At 42.8% G+C, this 23,641-nt stretch overlaps 1 pseudogene; it reads right to left on the bottom strand.

The window, feature by feature from the left end:
- Nucleotides 1-5,566: 5,566 nt before the first annotated feature.
- LOC129115869 (NLR family CARD domain-containing protein 3-like) lies at nt 5,567-21,870 on the bottom strand (annotated as a pseudogene).
- Between the last annotated feature and the right edge of the window lie 1,771 nt (nt 21,871-23,641).

Raw genomic sequence — 23,641 nt, 5'->3', positions numbered from 1 at the left:
TGGCAGAGTGTAACAAGTCAAAAAAAAACTCCTTACCAGCTCAGCGGCTGCTGTCCTTTACCTCTTTAAATGTCAATGTGGCCCATATTCACGTCAACGATACATGAATTATTTTAAATTAATTCATAAACCCCTGGATTTTAATAGTTTATATGTGTTTCTGCAAGATTTCAAAACTTCCTGCACATTCAAAATTTTCCCACATATCTGTGTTCTCTAGATGTTGAGAAAGTCATAATGTTTTGTGAAAGACATAGTAATAGTACGAGAATAAAGTCTCCAATTTAATGGCAATAAATGAATAATATCTTGAGAAAAAGTATTGATATTACAAGAATAAAGTCTCAATTTAATTTAAATAAATTCATGATGATTTAAGATTTTTGTATCTATCTTACCAGAGCGAGCAGCAGTAGCAGAGGAGAGAGCAGCTGGGAGAGAGGTGGGGTAAGGCAAGGCTGAAGCTGAGCTGCTGGTGACAGCAGAAGGGCCAGAGGACGTGGAGATGTGCTCATACACAGTCTGCTAAATGTAATAAAATGAAAAATCTAAATCATACTATTACAAGTAAAACAAATAATATAAATAAATCACCAGCTGGCAGGTGATCCAAAGCTGGCAGTAGCCACAGCAGCAGAGGTCATGAGGTTGGTGGGGAGTGGAAGGACGAAGGCTGAACTAGAGGTTAAAGGTGAAGCCTGTAACAAAGAAAAAAAGAATACAAATGAAAGTCCACACCATACCGCAAGTAAAACACATCATGATTCATCACGTGACAGAAACACTTAGCAGGTGCTGCTGGAATGGTTGGTGTTGAAGCACAGGGACCAGCAGCTGCAGCAGCAGGGAGAGTAGCTGGAAGGCACTAGGGCAGAGCTGGGGAGGAGGGCAGACGGGCCAGAGGGCATGTCTGTGTGCGCATGCAGAGTCTGGAAAATGTAATGCAATCAAAATACAAATTCAAACTATCACGAGCAAATTTGAAGTCCAGTGACATGATATGATAAAAACACGAGACAAGAATAAATAGCGGTTGTTGCTCAGGTGGAAATGAAGGGACAGAAGGAGCAGCAGTGGTCTGGAGGGAGGAGGGAGCTGGAATGCAGGCTGAGCTGGGGGGGGCAGAGGGCGGGTCTGTGCTATTCAATAACCCCATGGTGGGGTCCAAAACACCATCATCAAAGCCCTCATCTAGCAACTCCTCCTCCGTGCCTTCATCCTCCAGCATCCTTCAGGATGAACACTCTGCATGGCCCTTCCTGTCTGGAGGTAAAGCTAATCTCTACCTATCAGCTCCTCTGGGACGGACAAGACAATACAAAGAGATTCGTTAGCTTTCAGACAATTCACGACAATATTATTCTATTTTATGGATCAAAATAAAATGAATCTAATCCCGATGGAAAGGTCAAACTCAGCGGAGTAAACAGCAGGCGGCTGTAAAGAGGGGACAAGCTTCCTTCCAAGCACCTGGACACTGTGAGTGTTGACACAGTGAACAAGGCCCCTGAGGAGCTGAGCAGTGAGGGGGGGCTTGACTGCCAGATGCAGCTCCACGGTCCTGGTTCCATCTGTTGAGGCCCTGTTGGCACTTGTTCCTTAAGAAGAGATTGAATTACTTATTACCAATTCATTTCATTAAAAAGTAACAATGTGAGCAATTACATTAAGTTCAATAAATCTCATTGTGACACTGTTTCCGAGTTACGTAATAAACTAATGTTAAACTGTACATATTTAATCTGGCTGATGATTATTCTTACTGACCTGGAATGAAGCTGTTAAGATGCAAGTGGAAGGACTCGAGCCATGTTGACCCTCTGGCACACCTGTAGTCGGGCAGGATGATGCCGTCCTTGTTGGTGGTGCCGGTCTCAGTGTACAGGAGAACACCTGGTTCCTCCTGGATGCACTTAACATGCCGCTTCTGGATTGGCCAGATGTTCTGCATCCTCTCCTGGTCCAAGAGAGGCACACCAAGAAAGTCTCTGGCCTTCACCCCCATCAGCTCTTTCAGAACAAGTTCAATCATAGAGAGTGTCTGCTGCTCTCCTCTTGTTGGCCTTCTGCAGTGCAGGGACAGCTCGTCCTTGGTGGTCTGCTGGTCCACTGGTTGTTCAGTGATGCCAGGAACACCTTCCCTTTTCCGCTGTTCTTTTTTTAGCTTGACGCAGCAAAGCAACGTCGAAAATGCAGCATGAAAGTTTAGCCATGAAGATCGGGTACAGAGGATGTGCATTTATTCCTTATCAATACTTCCAGTCACATCTATTAATATGTGATGTGCATCTACTGTCACCAGAGAACCTCAGAGTAATGACCTTTATCGGCAGCTTTCTAGTTTTACTCTCTTTAAAGACTTTATGGAACAACTCTAAACATTCTGTCACTCATTTTAAAGCCGTTGAAAAACATACAGAGCGACTTTTATTCTGAAGGACAACGCCAGAAGTGTTGTTTGTTTGTTTGTTTGTGAGTTTGTGCTGACATGAGGAGGACTGATTTATATATTTAATATTATTTGACATACATGAAGTGAAACTATATTTATACCTGATATTATGTTAATATATTAAACTGTTTTATTACAATATAGCTGAGTAACATTTATATATTTTTATTATTTGGTGGCTGTTTTACTGAGAACCTCATGAGATAATACAATTCTAAAAAAACTTTACAATACTTTGTGTATTTGACTTTTATTATTAGCATTATTTAAAACTATACTATTATTTCTACACTTGAATATCTTTGAATACAAATATGCAACATTTTACTTTAATTTAAAATATATATATATATTATTGAATTTATAATTTACAAAATGTTATTTATATGTTAATCTTTATTTTTTAAGTACTTATTATTACATTGGAAATATTTGATTTTGCTTTTAATTATTATCCACGTTTTGCTAATTCTGTGTACACTCTGTGTCCACCAGAGGCCTCCTGTGGTCACAGTGCGTAATTACATATTAGGAGATGTAGTTACACTCTGTGTCCACCAGAGGGCATTAATAAGCTATATATTCAAAAACAAGTTTAAAAATGCAGTGGGGTGTAGTTACAATGTGATCACTGGAGGTGTATGTGAGATATTGTTGTAAATATTAAAAAACATGATTGGATTAAATCATTTTTGTATTACTACTGTTTGTTATATTACTACTACCACTACAACTACTATTTTTTTGCAACACACATTAAAGAACTCACAGAGAATAAATAAATATAATACAATTGAATATATATAGTTTAAATCATACATATTAGTGCTCCGTTGTGTCTGCCTTTACTTTACATTTGATGTGGTTCATTTCATTGGAGCCATTTATAACCAGTGTTAATTACATATTACACATAAGAGATGTAGTTACACTCTGTGAGGCCTCCTGTGGTCACAGTGCGTAATTACATATTAGGAGATGTAGTTACACTCTGTCCACAGTCCTGTAATTAATTACATATTAGGAGATGTAGTTACACTCTGTGTCCACCAGAGGCCTCCTGTGGTCACAGTGCGTAATTACATATTAGGAGATGTAGTTACACTCTGTGTCCACCAGAAGGCCTCCTGTGGTCACAGTCCTGTGGTTTACATAATAAAAACATGATTGTATTACATTATTTTTGTATTACTACTGTTTGTTTTAGTACTACTAACACTACAACTAATATTTTTTACTAATCAGGGAACTCATAAAATACAGTATCAATTAAATTATATTAAAATAAAAGATAATAATATGGAACTTTTATATATAATCATTAATCATTCCCCACAAATCTTTCATTCTATTTCACAGTATTTTTGAGATGAGATGAGAAAAACAGATTTAAATAATTTTCTAACCAAACAGATAAGGGCTTACTATTTTTAAAATTGCTACGATGAATGACTTGTCATGTCAGAAGACATACATATAAAAAAAAGGAGTAATGTCAGAAGTGATTAATTTAGTTTATTATATTAGACACAGGTTATGAGATAAACAGTGTATGTGAGATATTGTTGTAAATATTTATATTATATTTTATAAAAAACATGATTGGATTAAATCATTTTTGTATTACTACTGTTTGTTATATTACTACTAACACTACAACTACTATTTTTTTCAAACACACTCGCAGAGTTCAAATCAAACTTTAATTTAATGATCTAAAGTTATGACGTCACTCTGTTTATCTCTGCTTTGTGTTAACCAGCTAATGTTGGTGCTGTTTAAACCGTTTAGTTCAGCTGTCTGCTGGCTGCAAACATCACTAACACAGCTGTCTGTTCAATAAACCTTATTTAATATTTAGTTAAACATAACTGTCACTGTTATTAATGTAGAGATAATAAAATGACCTGTTTCATTCATATACATATATGTCAACAGTCCAGTGGAGTTGTAATGTAACCGTGGAGGTTGAGACTAAACAGCAGAGACCATGTGACCTGATAGTTTTAGTGAAAGCAGCTCCGTTCTCCTCCTGATGATGTCATGAACCCAGACACGACAGCGTTGGTTTTCTACTTCACTCTGACCACTGGAGGAAAACTTTGGAATGAAGTGAAATTAAAACTTTATAGAAAAAACTGTTGAGTAGAAAACAAAAGATTTATTTTGTTTCAGAGTGAAAAGCTGCAGATTATTGAGTCTTTTAGCGGTTTGACGTCAGACTAATGTGACACTATCTCTACTATACTAACGCCAACATGTCGCTCTGATCTCTTTTATATTTGTTCATTCAATGATTCTTTATTGAATGATTGATTTCCTCACTACAGCTCCACCACAAGTTCACCTCTTTAACACAAGTGATTTTTGACATCAGTCCTTAAACCTGCAGATTCCTCCCAAATCATTTGGACTCTTTCAGGTCCTCATTAGTTTCTCACTTTATACCTGATCTGTGATGTTTGAAAATCCACCAACTCTCTGAATTGATCAGCCTTTCATTGAATAAACAGCTGAGTTGGTTCTTGATCAGTAGTTTGGTTCAAACTTCTTTTGTCTCTCTTTTGATTTGTTTCTATGAGTTTCCCCAAACTAGCACACCGTCAGTGATGAATGGAAGTCAAAGTGAACAATACAACGTGAATAATGAAGCTTTATTTAATAAATCAATCATTTTATACAGTGTTGTGATGGATTTTGTCATTTTTCCTTTGACATGTTTATGTGGCTTATTATCTAGAATCATCCCAAAACTTTGATTTATTATTATTTCAACATCACTTATCAAAGTTTGTTCATTTGTTACACAATGACACAAGATTAGTTTGTTCTAATCAAAACAACTCTTTACACGTTGTGATTATTTTCCCACAGATGATGAATTTGATCCAGAAAGACTCTTGTTTGACATTCGTAGGTTTTTCTTCACACAAACAAATGTTTCAAGACAACAAAGTTCAGTTTTATACACAAAGTAAAACATGTTTCACACCTTCTCTCAGACAACTGATCATTTCAGGTAATTACATGGACCTCGCTCAGCTCTTTCAGCCATCCATCTGCAACACCACAAGTCCCAGAGAGCTCTCAACCCCCCAGAGTCCAGACCAGCTCAGGTACCCCTCACCTGCTCAGACTGCATTTACAACCACTGAGAGATCAGGTTGGTACTAACTAACATCAGCTGTGTGTGATCCTGTACAGACTGAACTATCTGGTCAGCAGAGAGAAAGTTTCTCTACCAGGAGGAGACTCTCCCTCCTACAGAGAACACAGAGACACTGAGGAACCAGATGACCAGAACCCAAACCCAGGATAAAGAGGTTCAGTGAATGTGGTGTTGAAGGTGTGGAGGTGGATCAGTGTGTCAGAGGAGACTCTGTAGAAGGACAGAGAGCCAGCAGGACAGTCCACATACACTGCTACTCTACCAGAGGAGGAGGAGGAGGAGGAGGAGGAGGAGGAGGAGGAGGGTGTTACTGTCTTATTGTGACGGACATAGTAACCACCATCAGAGCAGAACAGACTCCAGGACTGATCATTCCATCCAAACAAACAGTCTCTACTGTCTCCTCTCCTTCTGATTCCTCTGTAACTCACTGATATATAAACGTCTCCTCTCCACTCGACCTCCCAGTAACAGCGACCAGTCAGACCAGTTCTACACAGCAGCTGCTTCCAGTGGTCAAATCTGTCTGGATGATCAGGATATGACTGATCCTCCTCCACATGTGTCACCTTCCTGTTGTTGTCAGACAGTTTGAGGTTTCTGTTCACTGTGTTTGTGTCGAGTGTGAGTTCACAGGAATCTGATGGAGAGAACAAGACACAATACAGCTGCAGTTATTAATCTATCATCTGTTCATCTGTTGACACTGTGATGATGACATCAGAGATGTGAATGAGTGATGTCACAGTTTGAAGATGGTTGAATGTGTGCTGCTTTGTTTTCATGAGTCAGATTCAAAGCACACTTACACTTCCTCAGACCTGGTCTGAACCATCGGACTCCAGCAGGCTCCACCCTGAAAGGAGGAGGGGGGTCAGAGCAGCATGGAAACATGGACATTACATCGTCTCATACACAGAGCTTTGTATTCATGTTCACATGGAGCACTTATTATTAATCACATGATATTCTTTTACTTCATGGAGCTTCTTCTGATTGGCCGATGACGACAGCTCATTATGTTCACTTATTCATGTAGCCCTGGTGTAAAAGTTAGGGATTAAAATAAGTTCCTAATAGTTTATTATAAAGTTGGATGAAATGACTCAGTAAGGCAATTAAACTGAAAGTAATTTAGTTTAATAAAAATGGTTAACTGAGAGATTAAGATACTTTAGTCATAAATAAGGCAGGATTTAAATAAGTGAATAAGAGTTGAAATAAACAGTTCTAAACAATATTGAAGGCAAACAGTGGGTTTAACTAAGTTAAAGTTAAAAGAAAAGTAAACTGATTGTGCCTTTAGTTTGAGCTATGGTGTTTGATTGGTTACGCAAGGTTTCAATCAGCCCCACCTGTGGTAATTGGGCGTAGCTAAAGGAGGGGGCGGGGTTAAAGAGAAAGGAAGAAGTAGTGAAAGAGAGAGTGAGAAGGACAGAACGGGAGAAACACAGAGAAACACGAAGTAGATAACTTGATGAATGTTCAAGTAAACAGAAGAAAAACTGAAGCTGTGGACACTAACGCTCATTTATTGATTAAATCTCAGTTGATTTTGAATGTTTGTGCGACTGTGTCTGTGTGTAGCTAAAGTTTGTCGGTCGCTGGAACAGAGGACGCCATTGTGGACTGAAGGACTGTTGGTTTGTGTTTCTGATGAGTGACCTGCCGTCACCTCGCTGTCGCCTGGTTTTTCTTCTGTTGGACAACGAACTGTTTCTACAAGACTTTCACTGAACTGTGAGTTTGACTTTCTGTGTCTTTGCTCTGCTGAGGACTCTGAAGGCAGCAACACACCAGAGCAACGCACACGCCTGTAACTTTTCTTATTTTGTGTGTGTGTGTGTTGGGCCCATGTGTGGTTTGGATTCTAACTAAGTATTTATCTGCTGTAGTAAAAAAGGGTCAAGAAAAAGGGACTTAAATAAACCTCTTTGGGCTCTGACACACCATGTCCACAATCTGCTGTTGGTGCGGTTGACTGTCACCTGTAGTTTCAACAAGTCGACTCTTATCAACCAGGGAACTCGCTCTCCGTGCAAAACAAACCAAAACCAGGTGAAGCTGAACTCCTTTAAAACAGCAAAACATTCCTATTGTGATGATTTATCAAGACGGTTTAAACAGGTTGATTCTTTGTCTGTTTTGTCTTTTCACAATAATGTCTGGACTAAAAGGCAACACACACTGGTGGCAGATGAAGAGCATCAAATCATCCAACTATTGTTTGATATGAGCCCACAAACCTGCAGCGTGACAACGTTGAGGCATGATGGCCGTCAACGTGTCAGGATACACCACTGTCCTATTTTCTAATGTTGAAACAAGACAACGCTCCAGAAAAACAACAGTTTCATCACCTTCCCTCCCTGTTCTGGCTCATCCTGGCTACTGTTCCCTGACTACTTCTGTCTGTATTGATCGTCTGATGTGGGACACAAACAGTTTGATGAGTCTCTGGTAGTTTGAGGTCAGTTTGGTGTGTCAGGGTCATATTAACCAGCTCTACCTCCCTCTATCAGACTGATTGTCTGTGGCTGCAGCAGGCCTCTTCATACCTGAGAGTTTCCAGTCTCCAGTGTGGATCCTCCAGACCAGCAGACAGCAGCTTCACTCCTGAGTCTCCTGGATGATTGTAGCTCAGGTCCAGCTCTCTCAGATGGGAGGGGTTGGAGCTCAGAGCTGAGTCCAGAGAAGCACAGCCTTCCTCTGTGATCAGACAGCCTGACAGCCTGCAAACACACCAAACAACACACATGTCACATGATCTGAGGGAACTGTGAGGGCTGGAAGGTTTCTGCAGTACTGAGATACTGTCGGCTACTGTGGGGTTCCATTAACATTGGTACTGATTGGTTTCTAGTCACAACCAAACACCCAATAATGTCATCAACAATCTGACAACATTACTGGTATCACTGGTTTTTGATATTTCAAATCATAACAGCAGAGTGAGAAGAAACAATCTAGTACATGTTAATATAAATATATTAAAATGTAGTATGTGATTGAAATCACACAAGCAGAGAGAATCTTATGAAAGTTACGAGTTTACCCATTAATGTAAATCAGGATTTAAGTGGACGTTCAATCTTAACCTGAGAATTTCCAGTTCACAGTGTGGACTCTCCAGTCCAGCAGACAGCAGCTTCCCTCCTGAATCCTGCAAGTCGTTATTACTAAGGTCCAGCTCTCTTAGACTAGAGGACTGGGAGCTGAGGACTGAGGACAGAGCTTCACAGCTTATCTCTGAGAGGTTACAGCCACTCAGTCTGAAGAGACAACAATCAACAACAAGAAAAAATTATAATTGTGTTAAAATGAAATCCTCTTTGATAATGAGTCTGTAATAAAGTAGAACCAGAAGGAACAAATATAATTTCTTTAGTGAAAGTGGATAAAATGCTTGCTGTTCTACACTAAACACGATACAATGTAGGTTCAGTGTACTCTACTGTATACAGGAAGGACTGTAGTACCACTATCAGGATGAGGGGTGGATATTTATATTTATATTATTATTTAGGAGATGTACTGCAGGTCCTTCCTTCCTGCTGCTGTCAGGCTGCACCACCATCTCTGCTCCCAGTAGACCACACATACAAAAAGACTGACTATATGAATATGTGTATTATAAAAATATGTCCACTGCACTGTGTAATGGTTAGCACTGTTGCCTCACAGCAAGAGGGGCCTGGGTTAATTCCCGGGCTGGACAACCTTCTGTGAGGAGTTTGCATGTTCTCCCCTGTGTCAGCGTGGGTTCTAATCCTTATTCTCCGATCTTCCTCCCACATGTCCAAAGACATGCAGCTTAGGTGCATTGAAGACTCTAAATTGCCCGTAGGTGTGGATGTGAGTGTGAATGGTTGTTTGTCTCTATATGTCAGCCCTTACAGACTGGCGACAAATTCCAGGGTGTACCCTACCTTCGCCCATTGACAGCTGAGATCGGAGTTCCAGCAGAGGGGATGAGACCCTTAACTGGATAAGCAGGTTACGGAAAATGGATGGATGGATGGATAAAAATATGTGCAATTCATCCATCCATCCATCCATTTCCTTCTGCTTATCCGGGGCCGGGTCGCAGGGGCAGCAAGCTAAAGGGTCCTCCAGACGTCCTTCTCCCCAGCAACACTTTCCAGCTCCTCCTGGGGAACCCCAATTTCGTTTTCCAGGCCAGACGAGATATATAATCTCTCCAGCGTGTTCTGGGTCTACCCCGGGGCCTCTTACCAGTTGGACGTGCCTGGAAAACCTCTAAAGGGAGGCATCCTGATATGATGCCCGAGCCACCTCAGCTGGCCCCTTTCGATGCGAAGGAGCAGCGGCTCTACTCCGAGCTCCCTCCGGATGTCTGAGCTCCTCACCCTATCTCTAAGGCTGAGCCCAGCCACCCTACGAAGGAAGCTCATTTCAGCCGCTTGTATTCGCGATCTCATTCTTTCGGTCACTACCCAAAGCTCATGACCATAGGTGAGGGTTGGAACGTAGATGGACTAGTAAATCGAGAGCTTTGCCTTACGGCTCAGCTCCTTCTTCACCAAAACGGTCCGGTACAACGCCCGCATCACTGCTGATGCTGCACCGAACCGCCTGTCCATCTCCCGCTCCATTTTACCCTCACTCGTGAATAAGATCCCGAGATACTTGAACTCCCTCCCTCTTGGGGCAGTGACTCACTCCCAACCCAGAGGGTGCAATCCACCGTTTTCCGGAAGAGAACCATGGCCTCAGACTTGGAGGTACTGACTCTCATCCCGACCGCTTTACACTCGGCTGTGAACCGCCCCAGTGCGTGCTGAAGGTCACGTTCTGAAGAAGCCAACAGAACCACATCATCTGCAAAAAGCAGGGATGCGATTCTGAGGTCCCCAAACCGGAAACTCTCCTCCCCCCAGTGCGCCTTGAAATCCTGTCCATGAAAATCACAAACAGGATTGGTGACAATGGGCAGCCCTGGCGGAGGCCAACATGCACTGGGAACAAGCTCGACTTTGTGCCAGTATCCGGACACAGCTCTCACTTTGGTCATACAAGGACCGAATGGCTCGTAGTAAAGAACCAGGTACCCCATATTCCCGCAGTACCCCCACAGGACTCCCCGAGGGACACGGTCGAAGACCTTCTCCAAGTCCACAAAACACATGTAGACTGGATGAGCAAAACTCCCATGCACCCTCCAACAGACCTGCAAGGGTAAAGAGTTGGTTCGCTGTTCCACGTCCAGGACGGAATCCACATTGCTCCTCCTGAATCCGAGGTTCGACAATCGGATGGAGCCTCCTTTCCAGCACCCTGGAGTAAACTTTCCCGGGAGGCTGAGCAGTGTGATACCCCTATAATTGGAGCACACTCTCCGGTCCCCCTTTTTGAAAATGGGAACCACCACCCCGGTCTGCCACTCCACAGGCAATGTACCCGACTTCCACGCGACAGTGAAGAGACATGTCAACCAAGACAGCCCAACAATGTCCAGAACCTTTAGCATCTCCGGTCGAATCTCATCCACTCCTGGCGCTTTGCCGCTGAAGAGCTTTTTAACTACCTCAACGACCTCCGCCAGGCATATGGACGAGTCTTCCCCTGAGTCTTCAGACTCTGCCTCTTCCACAGAGGACGTGTTGGTCGGGTTCAGGAGTTCCTCAAAGTGTTCTTTCCACCGCTCGACAATGTCCCCAGTCCGGGTCTGCAGTTCTCCCCCTGCTGAGCACAGCCTGAGAAAAGCCCTGTTTCCCCTTTCTGAGTCGTCTCACGGTTTGCCAGAACTTTCTTGAGGCCATTCAAAAGTCCTTCTCCATGGCCTCGCCGAACTCCTCCCACACCCGGGTTTTTGCCTCAGCAACCGCCGCAGCTGCAGCCCTTCTGGCCAACCGGTACCTGCCTGCTGATTCAGGAGACCCCTCGGCCAACCAAGCCCGAAAGGCCTCCTTCTTCAGCTTGACGGCCTCCTTCACCACTGGTGTCCACCAGCGGGTTCTCGGATTGCCGCCACGACAGGCACCGATCGCCTTCCGACCACAACTTGAACATGGCCCACTTGGATTCCATGTCCCCAGCCTCCCCCGGGATGCACGAGAAGTTATTCCGGAGGTGGGAGTTGAAGACCCTGCGGACAGGATCCTCAGCCAGACGTTCCCAGTTCACCCTCACTACACGTTTGGGTTTACCTGGTCTGTCCGGCAGCCTCCCCCACCACCTGATCCAACTCACCACCAGGTGGTGATCAGTTGACAGCTCTGCTCCTCTCTTCACCCGAGTGTCCAAGACATACGGCCGCAGGTCTGATGACACAACTACAAAGTCGATCATAGACCTTTGGCCTAGGGTGTTCTGGTACCAAGTACACTTATGAACCTCCCTAAGCTCAAACATGGTGTTTGTTATGGACAGTCCATGACAAGCACAGAAGTCCAACAACAAAGCACCACTCGGGTTCAGATCGGGCAGGCCGTTCCTCCCAATCACACCCCTCCAGGTTTCTCCATCATTACCCACGTGAGCGTTGAAGTCTCCCAGAAGAACTATGGAGTCCCCAGTCGGCGCCCTTTCCAGAACACCACCCAAGGACTCCAAGAAGGCCGCGTACTCCGAACTGCTGTTTGGTGCATAGGCACAAATGACAGTCAGAGACTTTCCTCCTGCGATTCCCAGTCGCAGAGAGGCCCTCTCGTTCTCCGGGGAGAACTCCAGAACAGCGGCGCTCAGCCGGGGGCTTGTGAGTATCCTCACACCCGCCCGGCGCCTCTCACGCCTCTCACCAGGAAAAAGTCCAGCCCCTCTCCAGGAGTTTGGTTCCAGAACCGGTGCTATGCGTGGAGGTGAGCCCAACTATATCTAGCAGATAGCGTTCCACCTCCCGCACCAGCTCCGGTTCCTTCCCCGCCAGAGAGGTAACATTCCACGTCCCTAGAGCTAGTCTTTGATGCCGGGGGTCAGCACGCCCAGGTTCCCGCCCCAGCCTGCTGCCCAGCTCACATTGAACCCGACCTCAATGCCTATCCCTGCGGGTGGTGGGCCCACAGGGTGGCGGCACGATGTAGCTTTTTCGGGCTGGGCCTGGCCGGGCCCCATGTGCCAAGGCCCGGCCACCAGACGCAATCGCCGGCGAGCTCCCCTACCGGGTCTGGCTCCAGGAGGGTGCCCCGGTTTAACTATTCCGGGCGAGGTGCCACAAACTCGCATTGTCCGATTCGTTGTGCAATCCACTGCAATACTAAAATTATTCTATCTGGTTATATAATATTTTAATTATTGTGGATACTCTGCATGGAGCTGATAGTTTAGAGACACATCATTGAACTTGATCTGACCTGAGATTTTCCAGTTTACAGTGTGGACTCTTCAGTCCAGCAGACAGCAGCTTCACTCCTGAATCCTGCAGGTTGTTGTTATTCAGGTCCAGCTCTCTCAGACTAGAGGACTGGGAGCTGAGGACTGAGGACAGAGCTTCACAGCTTCTCTCTGAGAGGTTACAGTCACTCAGTCTGAAGAGACAACAATCAACAAAAAGAAAAATAATAATAATGTCAGAAAGAGCAAAGATCATTACTTTTGTGAAAGTGGACACATTTATTTTTGTTCTACTCTAAACAAGCTGAACATTTTAAGCACTTTGTGCTCTACTGTATAGAGAAAGTACTGTAGTATTGATATCAGGATGAGGGGTTGAAATGTATTGTTGTTTATAAGTGTTTAAAACAGAGTAAAAGTTTTTCTGGTGTCTTCCCGACTCAGAAAGATTTAAAAAGAGAGAGGCTGTTTACACTGCATTGAGCTGATAGTTTAGAGACACATTTAAATCATTGAAGAGAAACTAACTTGATCTGACCTGAGAGTTTCCAGTTTACAGTGTGGACTCTCCAGTCCAGCAGACAGCAGCTTCACTCCTGAATCCTGCAGGTTGTTGTTACTCAGGTCCAGCTCTCTCAGACTAGAGGACTGGGAGCTGAGGACTGAGGACAGAGCTTCACAGCTTCTCTCTGAGAGGTTACAGCCACTCAGTCTGAAGAGAAAAGGATGAGCAAAAAATAAATAATAAGTAGAAAATTCTGGAGTGTATTAAAGTTTTGATATATGAATCTAACTCTCTCTGTACTTACAGAGCTTTGTTGGAGGCTTTGACCACTGGCAGCAGCCTCAGAAGAGCCTCCTCTGAAGCAGAGTATTTCTTCAGGTCAAACACGTCCAGATCTTTTTCTGATGACAGTAAGATGAAGACCAGAGCTGACCACTGAGCAGGAGACAGTTTATCTGTGGAGAGACGTCCTGAACTCAGGGACTGTTGGATCTCCTCCACTAGAGAACCATCATTCAGTTCATTCAGACAGTGGAACAGATTGATGCTTTTCTCTGCAGAGAGATCCTCGTCGATCTTCTTCTTGATGAACTGGACTGTTTCCTGATTGGTCTGTGAGCTACTTCCTGTCTGTGTCAGCAGACCTCGTAGGAGAGTCTGATTGGTCTGCAGTGAAAGACCCAGGAGGAAGCGGAGGAACAAGTCCAGGTGTCCATTTGGACTCTGTAAGGCCTTGTCCACAGCACTCTGGTAGAGATGTGTTAGTTTAGGTTTGTCTCTGAAGACTTTAGACCACCAGGAGGTTGTTTGTTCTTCTGACAGCAGATCGACACCAGAGTTGATGAAGGTCATATGGACATGAAGAGCAGCCAGAGAAACTCCTGAACACTCAGATGGATGAAGCAGAACACCTTGTCCTGGTACAGTCCTCTCTCCTCTCTAAAGATCTGTGTGAACACTCCTGAGTACACTGAGGCTGCTCTGATATCGATGCCACACTCTGTCAGGTCGGATTCATAGAATATCAGGTTTCCTTTCTGCAGCTGATCATAAGCCAGTTTTCCCAGAGACTCAGTCATCTCCCTGCTCTCTGGACTCCAGTGTGGATCCGTCTCAGCTCCTCCATCATACTTGATCTTCTTCAGTTTGGACTGAACCACCAGGAAGTGGTTGTACATCTCAGTCAGGGTCTTGGGCAGCTCTCCTCCCTCTCTGGTCTTCAACACATCCTCCAGAACTGTAGCAGTGATCCAGCAGAAGACTGGGATGTGGCACATGATGTGGAGGCTTCGTGAGGTCTTGATGTGGGAGATGATCCTTCTGGCCTGCTCCTCATCTGTGAATCTCTTCCTGAAGTACTCCTCCTTCTGGGGGTCAGTGAACCCTCTGACCTCTGTCACCATGCCAACACACTCAGGAGGGATCTGATTGGCTGCTGCAGGTCGTGTGGTTATCCAGAGGCGAGCAGAGGGAAGCAGTTTCCCCCTGATGAGGTTTGTCAGTAGCACATCCACTGAGGTGGACTCTGTAACATCAGTCAGGATCTCATTGTTGTGGAAGTCCAGAGGAAGTCGACACTCATCCAGACCGTCAAAGATGAACACAACCGGGAACTCTTCAAACCTGCAGATTCCTGCTTCTTTGGTTTCAGAGAAGAAGTGATGAACAAGTTCCACCAAGCTGTACTTTTTCTCTTTCAGCACATTCAGCTCTCTGAAGGTGAATGGAAATGTGAACTGTATGTCCTGGTTGGCTTTGTCTTCAGCCCAGTCCAGAGTGAACTTCTGTGTTAAGACTGTTTTCCCAATGCCAGCCACTCCCTTTGTCATCACTGTTCTGATTGGTTCCTCTCTTCCAGGTGAGGCTTTAAAGATGTCTTCTTGTCTGATGGTTGTTTCTGGTCTGTCTGGTTTCCTGGATGCTGTTTCAATCTGTCTGACCTCATGTTCATCATTGACCTCTGCAGTCCCTCCCTCTGTGATGTAGAGCTCTGTGTAGATCTGGTTCAGAAGGGTTGGGTTTCCTGCTTTAGCGATCCCCTCAAACACACACTGGAACTTCTTCTTCAGGTTAGATTTGAGTTCACGCTGACAAACTGCAGAATGACTTCCTGAATAAAAACACAACAACAAACCAGTGATCAATGACAATCAAAGAATTAACATTTGATTTCAACATGTATAGTTTTCCTCAATTAGTTGTATTTATCAGTGGAGGACAAACAGACTATATGATGAAGATCTCATCATATTGAGACATTAGTAAAGGTCCCATTCCTCCATTTCCAGCATGTTAAATCTGTAAAATCCTCTTACTGCTCTGCAGACAGTCAGCCAGCTCCTCCTGCTTCATTCTCCTCAGGAGGTGCAGTGTGATCTTCAGAAATGCCTCTCTGCTGCTCCTCCTCTGCTCTTCATCCTCACCTCTGATCCACCCTCTGACTCTCTAAGCATTCTGGGTAATCTGAACTCAGAACACTTCTGGATCTTCTTCAGCTCGTTCTTCACAAAAGTGAGGATGTTCTCCTCCAGCAGCTGGAACAGAATATTATATGAAGGACACAAACTAAAACCATGGAACCAAACATCAGATCCATGTTGGACAGACTGACAATCCACTGGTCTAAAAAGTGCAGCATGGAGATGATTGTGAACAGAATAGATGTAAAAGTAGTTGTACATGTACAGACCATAAATATGGAGTCCAGGTGTGTTTGATGCTGCTGGGCAGACTGACCTCTGGGAACCTGTGAGCTCTCCTGGTCCTCTCTGTGGAGGAATCATGAAGAATCAGCTCACATTGTGTCTGTCCACACAGAGACAAACACAAGGTAAAGGTCCATGAAGTGATATGTGGATGTGGATCAGATGACTCCCTGTACTGGTAAAGGTCTACTGGTCCTGCTGATCCCACTGAGAATCAACAGCTCCGTCTTTCAGCTCACTGTTTTCTTCAGCAGTCAGTTTGGTTTAGTCCCAACAGCTCTCACCAAGCCCTCCATGTAGCTCTCCCTCCCTCACTGTACACTGCTGAAGAGCCCTGGAGCAAGGCACCCAGAACCTCCAGCTGCTCCAGTGGAGCGTCTCAGTGTCAGACTGGTTGTACTGGGCAGCTCCCAGTGTGAATGTGTTTCAATGAAGAAGAGTGTTGGTGCTCAGAGAACTTCATCTGAGTCAGTAAAGGTTTAAAAACTGGAGATCTCACAACAGAGAGTCTGATAGAAACACATCATCACTTTGTTTTCATCATCAGTTTAAATCCTCACCTCTGATCATCTTTGAAGACTAAAGGAAGATCCATAGACCAGTCACTCTTCATGGACACACAGCTGGGTTCAGGTTGTTCCAGCTTCCTCCTGATAGAAACAAGAGATAAATTCTGCACTGAGACAAAACCTGTCAGTGATTTAATATAACTACTGTACTCAGTGTATTTGTATCCTGGTAGTTTTAGGAGACATTTTGTATGAAATCAATGTTTAATTTAGAAATGTTTCAGTGTTGATGTTGAAGCTGTATTCAGTGCAGCAGAGGCAGGAAATGATGCAGTGAGGTGACCATAATGGTTGAAGAGTAATGCTGTCCAATCAGGATGAAGAGAGGAACCATGTGGTGTTAAAGCAGAGAGTTTTACCTGAGTGACCTTCTGACCTCATCATCATCATCATCATCATCATCATCATCATCATCATCAGTTTAATGATTCATCTCTCACCTTTGATCAACAGAGTGGCATCTTTCCATCTTTGAAGACAGACTAGGATGTTCCATAGACCGGTCACTCTTCATGGACACACAGCTGGGTTCAGGTCCAGGTCCAGGTCCAGGACAGTCTGGTCTCTGATGGATCCTGATCCCATATTGATAAACAGAGTGAGTGAATGAAAGACTGTGTGACATGGAGAAGAGTGGTGGACAGTTAGAGATGGTCCTCTCACCTCTGACCTTTGGTCTGGCTGTCATGTTCCCCACACAGAGTGCTTTTAGAGGGAGGGACTCCCTCCTCTCTGTCCTCACACTGATTCATAGCAGAGTCCACACCTTCACACCAACACAACAACCTGCTGGGAGAGCTCACACATTATTTCTCTTCATCATGACAAACACACAGAGCTCATTCACCTCAATACTAAATACACTCATGGGACAGTTTCCATGTTGAAGAGTCATATCTAAGAAATGACATTCACAATGCTCTTTAGTCTTTAGGCTTGTTTGAAGACTAGAGGAATACACTTCATGTGGCTTTTTATCTGCCTTTCTTTGATTCAGATCACTTTTCACTTCTATATGTATATACTGCTGGGTGGCTCCATCTTTCATACATAATTTTCATACATAATATTATTAGTTGATTTGTATTTTTAATTACTGATATGGATCTGCAAACTAACAAATGACTGAAGTTATTAAATAAATGTGGTGGAGTAAAAATTATAATATTAGGTTAAAAAATGTGGTGGAATAGAACTATAAAGTAGCAGAAAATGAAAATGAAAAGCTAAAATACATGTACAATAAAAATGCACTTTAGTACAGAACTTGAGTGAATGTACTTAGTTACATTCCATCAGTGGATTTGTGGCAGTAAGAGATTGTTGTAAGGAAACAAAAAAGAGAACTGAAACATTCAAATATAAAGATGTGACTCATTACTAGTCTCTGCAAGGGACTTTTACATTAGATAAAAGTGACGGTAAAAGTACAGCTCCATGTTTGAACCATTGTTAACAGTTCTTGCGTCCGTTGCGCTCAAACTCACTGTCATCTCCCTGGATGATCTCTCAGTGCATTGAACACTGTATCTTTCATTCTTATCCATACTGCAAAAACAATGTGTGAAATTACTTTTTCAAATAGTAAAAAAAAAATAGGATAGTTAAATTTTGTTTGTTTGTGTGTTTTATTTACTGACTTTTTTTTTCCCATTAACAATTGAAACAATTTGCATTATTTTATGTTTACATTTGTTTAAATGTGTTTTGAATTGTGTGATGGCAAATTTAGGTTTTAGTTATACTGTGTGATTTATATTTGTGTATGTCTGAAGATATACTGTGTAAAATTTATTCCACATCCAGGTGCAGGGAGGTAAACACCTCTGTACAAAATTTTGTCTTTCATCCTTTAACCTTCACATCTTCATCCCCACACACACAGTACAAAGTGTAATAACACTTAATGAGTTAGCAGCAGTTCTCTTACTTTGTGTCTGAGGGTCCAGGTTCATTACTGAAGTCTGGAGGAAGAAAACCTTTGGACCAATCACTCTTCATAGACAGACAGCTGGATACTGGAGACTCTGCTCTCTGTCTGTACTGAACTCTGCAAACACCAACATGATTTTATTCATAATGAATCCATGATAACAACAAAGACATTAAAGGAGCTCTGAATACACAAACTACTGTTACTGCTGATATTTAGAAGGTTTAACCCTCCTGTGTTGTTCGTTTCTCCCCCTTACTTTAGTGTTCCCGGTCAAATTTGACCGGTCTGTTTTAACTGCTCTTACATTAACAAAAAAAACATTAATCATCACCAAATTTTATTTAACACCTTTTTAAGCTGTAAACAACGTCTCAGACTAGTGGTTTACATGAATAACTGCTGTGAATATACAAAGAATAGACACTGAAAATGCTAAATTAGGTCCAGAGCCTCTCTGACAGAAAATCGCCTCATCAGTCGCCTACTCATTGTGTTCACAGAGTAAAATGAGAGCAAGGCACAAATAAAGGTTTATATAGGGGGAAAGTGAGCAGATATGAAACATTGTTTAGTCTGGAAGGTGTGGTTCACGTGGGGGGATGGCACATAAGCGCAGGGATAGAGATGGGTTCCCATAACAAACACCTGATTTTTTTGTTTGAAGTTTGAAATGTGTACAACTTTATATATGGGACTGTGAACAGGTGTTCACACAGGTACACACACATGTGTGTGTGTGTGTGTGTGTGTGTGTGTGTGTGTGTGTGTGTGTGTGTGTGTGTGTGTGTGTGTGTGTGTGTGTGTGTGTGTGTGTGTTACAGTGTGGATTTAAAGATATTGTGACATCTTTTATCCAAAAAGCGACTTACAGGAAGTGTATTCAACATAGGTATTCAAGAGAACTACTAGTCACCAGAAGTCATAAGTGCATCTCCTTTCTTAAACAAGCATCTTAAAGCATAAACCAGAGCAAGAGTATAGTGCAGAGGCAAATTACTACGAAAACAATAATTGCAACAGACTAATACGACATAATAAGTGCTACAAACTACTACGAATGGATAAGTGCAGTAGAAATACGAATTCAATAAGTGTGTAGTTGTGGATGTGTGTGTGTAGTTGTGGATGTGTAGTTGTGGGTGTGTGGGTGTGTAGTTGTGGGTGTGTAGTTGTGTAGTTGTGGATGTTTGGGTGTGTAGTTGTGCAGTTGTGTGTGTGGGTGTTTAGTTGTGTGTGTGGGTGTGTAGTTGTGGATGGGTAGTTGTGGGTGTGTAGTTGTGGATGTGTAGTTGGGTGTGTGTTAATCTGGATGTGTAGTTGTGGGTGTGTAGTTGTGGGTTGTATTGTGTAGTTGTGGATGTTTGGGTGTGTAGTTGTGTAGTTGTGGATGTGTGGGTGTGTAGTTGTGGATGTGTGGGTGTGTAGTTGTGGACCACTTGTAGTTGTGGATTGTGTATGAAAGGTGTGTAGTTGTGGGTGTGTATGTGTGGGTGTGTAGTTGTGGGTGTGTAGTTGTGTAGTTGTGGATGTTTGGGTGTGTAGTTGTGTAGTTGTGGATGTGGTGTTTAGTTGTGGGTGTGTGGGTGTGTAGTTGTGGATGGGTAGTTGTGGGTGTGTGGGTGTGTAGTTGTGGGTGTGTAGTTGTGTAGTTGTGTATGTTTGGGTGTGTAGTTGTGTAGTTGTGGATGTGTGGGTGTAGTTGGATGTGTGTGTGTGTGTAATAGTGGATGTGTGGGTGTGTGTTGTGTAGTGTGTGTGAGGTAATTGTGGATGTGGATGTGTGGTGTGTAGTTGTAGTTGTGGATGTGTGGGTGAAAACATGGATGTGTGTGTGATGAGTTGTGGATGTGTTATTGTGTGTAGTTGTGGTGGATGTGTAGGTGTGTAGTTGTGGATGTGTGGGTGTGTAGTTGTGGATGTGTGGGTGTGTAGTCAACAGATGTGTGGAATGTGTGGATGTGTGGGTGTGTGTGTAGTTGTGGATAGTGGGTTGTGGATGTTGTGGATGTGTGGGTGTGTAGTTGTGGATGTGTGGATGTGGTTGTGTAGTTGTGGATGTGTGGGTGTGTAGTGTGTATGGGGGCTGTTTTCCATCTGATGAATGGACATAATCTAGTGTTTCCCATTCATTTCCTATGGTCACTTTTGACCGGGAACACCATGGGTGTAACAAAGTTGACTAAACCACTCAAAATTCAATGAAAGTAGTGATCAGCAATTCCATATGTTCAAATGCCTAGTGTGGAGGATATCATAAAGCCTTGGGGCAATCAGATGTAAAACACAATAGTTATGATTGATTAAAGTTGTAAATCGGTCAGATTTGACCCGAACACGACAGGAGGGTTAAACGCTTGTATTAGTCTCTTAGATTACATTACAGCTTTTCTAGGTGACTGACAGCGGTCACTGATAATAAGAGGAAGAACCTCAAACTCAACTTAAAATCTCTAAATCAACAGAAAACATTGTCAGAGGTACAGTAACTGAAAATGACTCCTATTAATGAGTTAGCAGCAGTTCTCTTACTTTGTGTCTGAGGGTCCAGGTTCATTACTGAAGAGAGGAGGTTCAAGTTTTGGACCGATCACTCTTCATAGACAGACAGCCGGAGACTAGAGACTCTGCTCTGTCCTCTCTTCCTCCACACGATTACTCATTATCTGATCTGAAGTCAGTCTGAGAGTAAAACAGTAACACTGACTGTGAGCTCACAACACAAGAATCAAGACAAACAGGTTTGTTCAAGAGCCACACCCAAGACCGAGAACATGAAGTAACTAACACACACACACACACACACACACACACACAACACACACACACACACAACACACACACACACACACACAGAACACACACACACACACACACACACACACACACACACACACACACACACACACACACACACACACACACACACACACACACACACACACACACACACACACACACACACACACACACACACACACACACACACACACACACACACACACACACACACACACACACACACACACACACACACACACACACACACACACACACACACACACACACACACACACACAGTACAAAGTGTAATAACAGCAGACAGTTCATTCTAACATGTGTCTCCTCTACAGTCCACAGGGAGAAAACTGACTCACAGACTTTGACAGTAAAACAATCAGATGTTGGATTAACACTCACCCTGCCTCAGCCTTCAGTTTACCTCCTTCTGCTCCGTCCACTCAACATGGAGTCTGAACTGACGCACTGAACACAACAAGGTTCTTTTCCTGTTCTCAGGTAACAGGATCACCTGATCACTGTGACTCCTCCCCTCTTCATTTACAGGAAATCAGGTGAGTTCATCTAGAAGTGTGTGTGTGTGTGTGTGTGTGTGTGTGTGTGTGTGTGTGTGTGTGTGTGTGTGTGTGTGTGTGTGTGTGTGTGTGTTTCTAGAAGCTTACAGACAAACAGCACAGTGCGCCTGCGCAGACAGAGCAGTTCGGCAGACTTAATGAAAGCTGAATCCAAACTATTTATTATCATCGTGAAATCTCTTATTTACATTAATTCATATTGTGGTTAATTTTCTGAATCAGAGGATTTGATAAGAACCAGAACCAACAAGCAGAACCAGAAGAACAGTTCACATCTTACCCAACTTTAATGTGGATCTTCTTCACTTGAATTAACAGTGGTGGAGGAAGTATTCAGATCATTTACTCAAGAAGTACCAGTATGAGAAATACTTCATCATAACTTAAAGTACTGCATTCAACATGTTACTTCAGTTAAAGTACAGAAGGACTGCAATGATTCAAAGTAAAAGTACTCATTATGCAGAATGCCCCCTCTGTGTTTAATTATTATATTATTGGATCATTATTATTGATCATTATAATGTAGAAGGTACTTTAACATGTAGCTGGTCCAGATGGAGCTCATTTGAACTTCTTGTTAATACTGTTTGGTAGTTTTATCTAAACTAATGCTTCATATTTAATAAACTGATCACATGTTTAGTATTTTAAATATTAATCTGATAATAACTATAGCTGTTTAATAAATGTAGTGGAGTAAAAAGTACAATGTTCCCTTCTGAGATCTAGTGGAGTAGAAGTATAAAGTAGCAGAACATGGATGTATTCAGGTACAAAGTACACATACTTCAAAACTGTACTACAGTACTTGAGTAGATGTACTTGGTGTCTTTCCACCAGTGGAAATAAAGAAAACAAAGATGGTGGTTTAATGTTTGACTTCAACACTGAATCTAATCCAGCTGCAGCAGTTTTCCAACCTTAAAGCTGCTTGAGGGGAAATCTGAGGAGAGAAGTGGATTTAAAGAGGTTGATGGAATGTTTCACAGCTCAACTTGATATTCATGCTGATGGGTTTAATTTGTGTCCGTGTCACAGGTTTGATCCCCGCCCGTCTCCCTGTGTGTCTGTGTGTCTGAGTGCAGAGGAGACAGAAACACTGTTGTGTGTTTGAGTCTCATTGTTGATGCAGCAGCGTCCCCTGCTGTCCAAACCAACAAACTACAGCTGAAGTCTGATCTGCTCTCCAAAGTAAAGTCATCCTTCAATCTTCTCTGCTGTGTGGCTTGTTGTCAAATTATAAAGGAAAACTTTATGACAATGTTGTTTAAGCTTGACAAAAGAAACTATGTTCAGCTTCAAACAGCATCATCATCATCATCATCATCATCATCATCATCATCATCATCATCATCATCATCAGAGTAGAGTTACAGACCGGCTTCAGTTGCATCTACTGTAACCTAAAAACAGATAATATAAACATGTGCTATATCTAACTCAAAAGGGATCAACTGTTAAATAATGTCATTAATCCTTTTAAAAATCTCAAATCAATTCCATCATAAATATAGAAGTGAATAATAATAATAATAATAATAATAATAATAATAATAATAATAATAATAATAATAATAATAATAAATTAATTCAGCTTTTATATAAAATTTAGTCCATGCAGTGTTTTCTGTTGAT

Source organism: Anoplopoma fimbria, unplaced genomic scaffold (assembly GCF_027596085.1).
Source record: "Anoplopoma fimbria isolate UVic2021 breed Golden Eagle Sablefish unplaced genomic scaffold, Afim_UVic_2022 Un_contig_7711_pilon_pilon, whole genome shotgun sequence".
Lineage (NCBI taxonomy): Eukaryota > Metazoa > Chordata > Actinopteri > Perciformes > Anoplopomatidae > Anoplopoma > Anoplopoma fimbria.
Note: the sequence above shows the minus strand (reverse complement) of the source record. Positions and strands in the feature narration are given on the sequence as shown.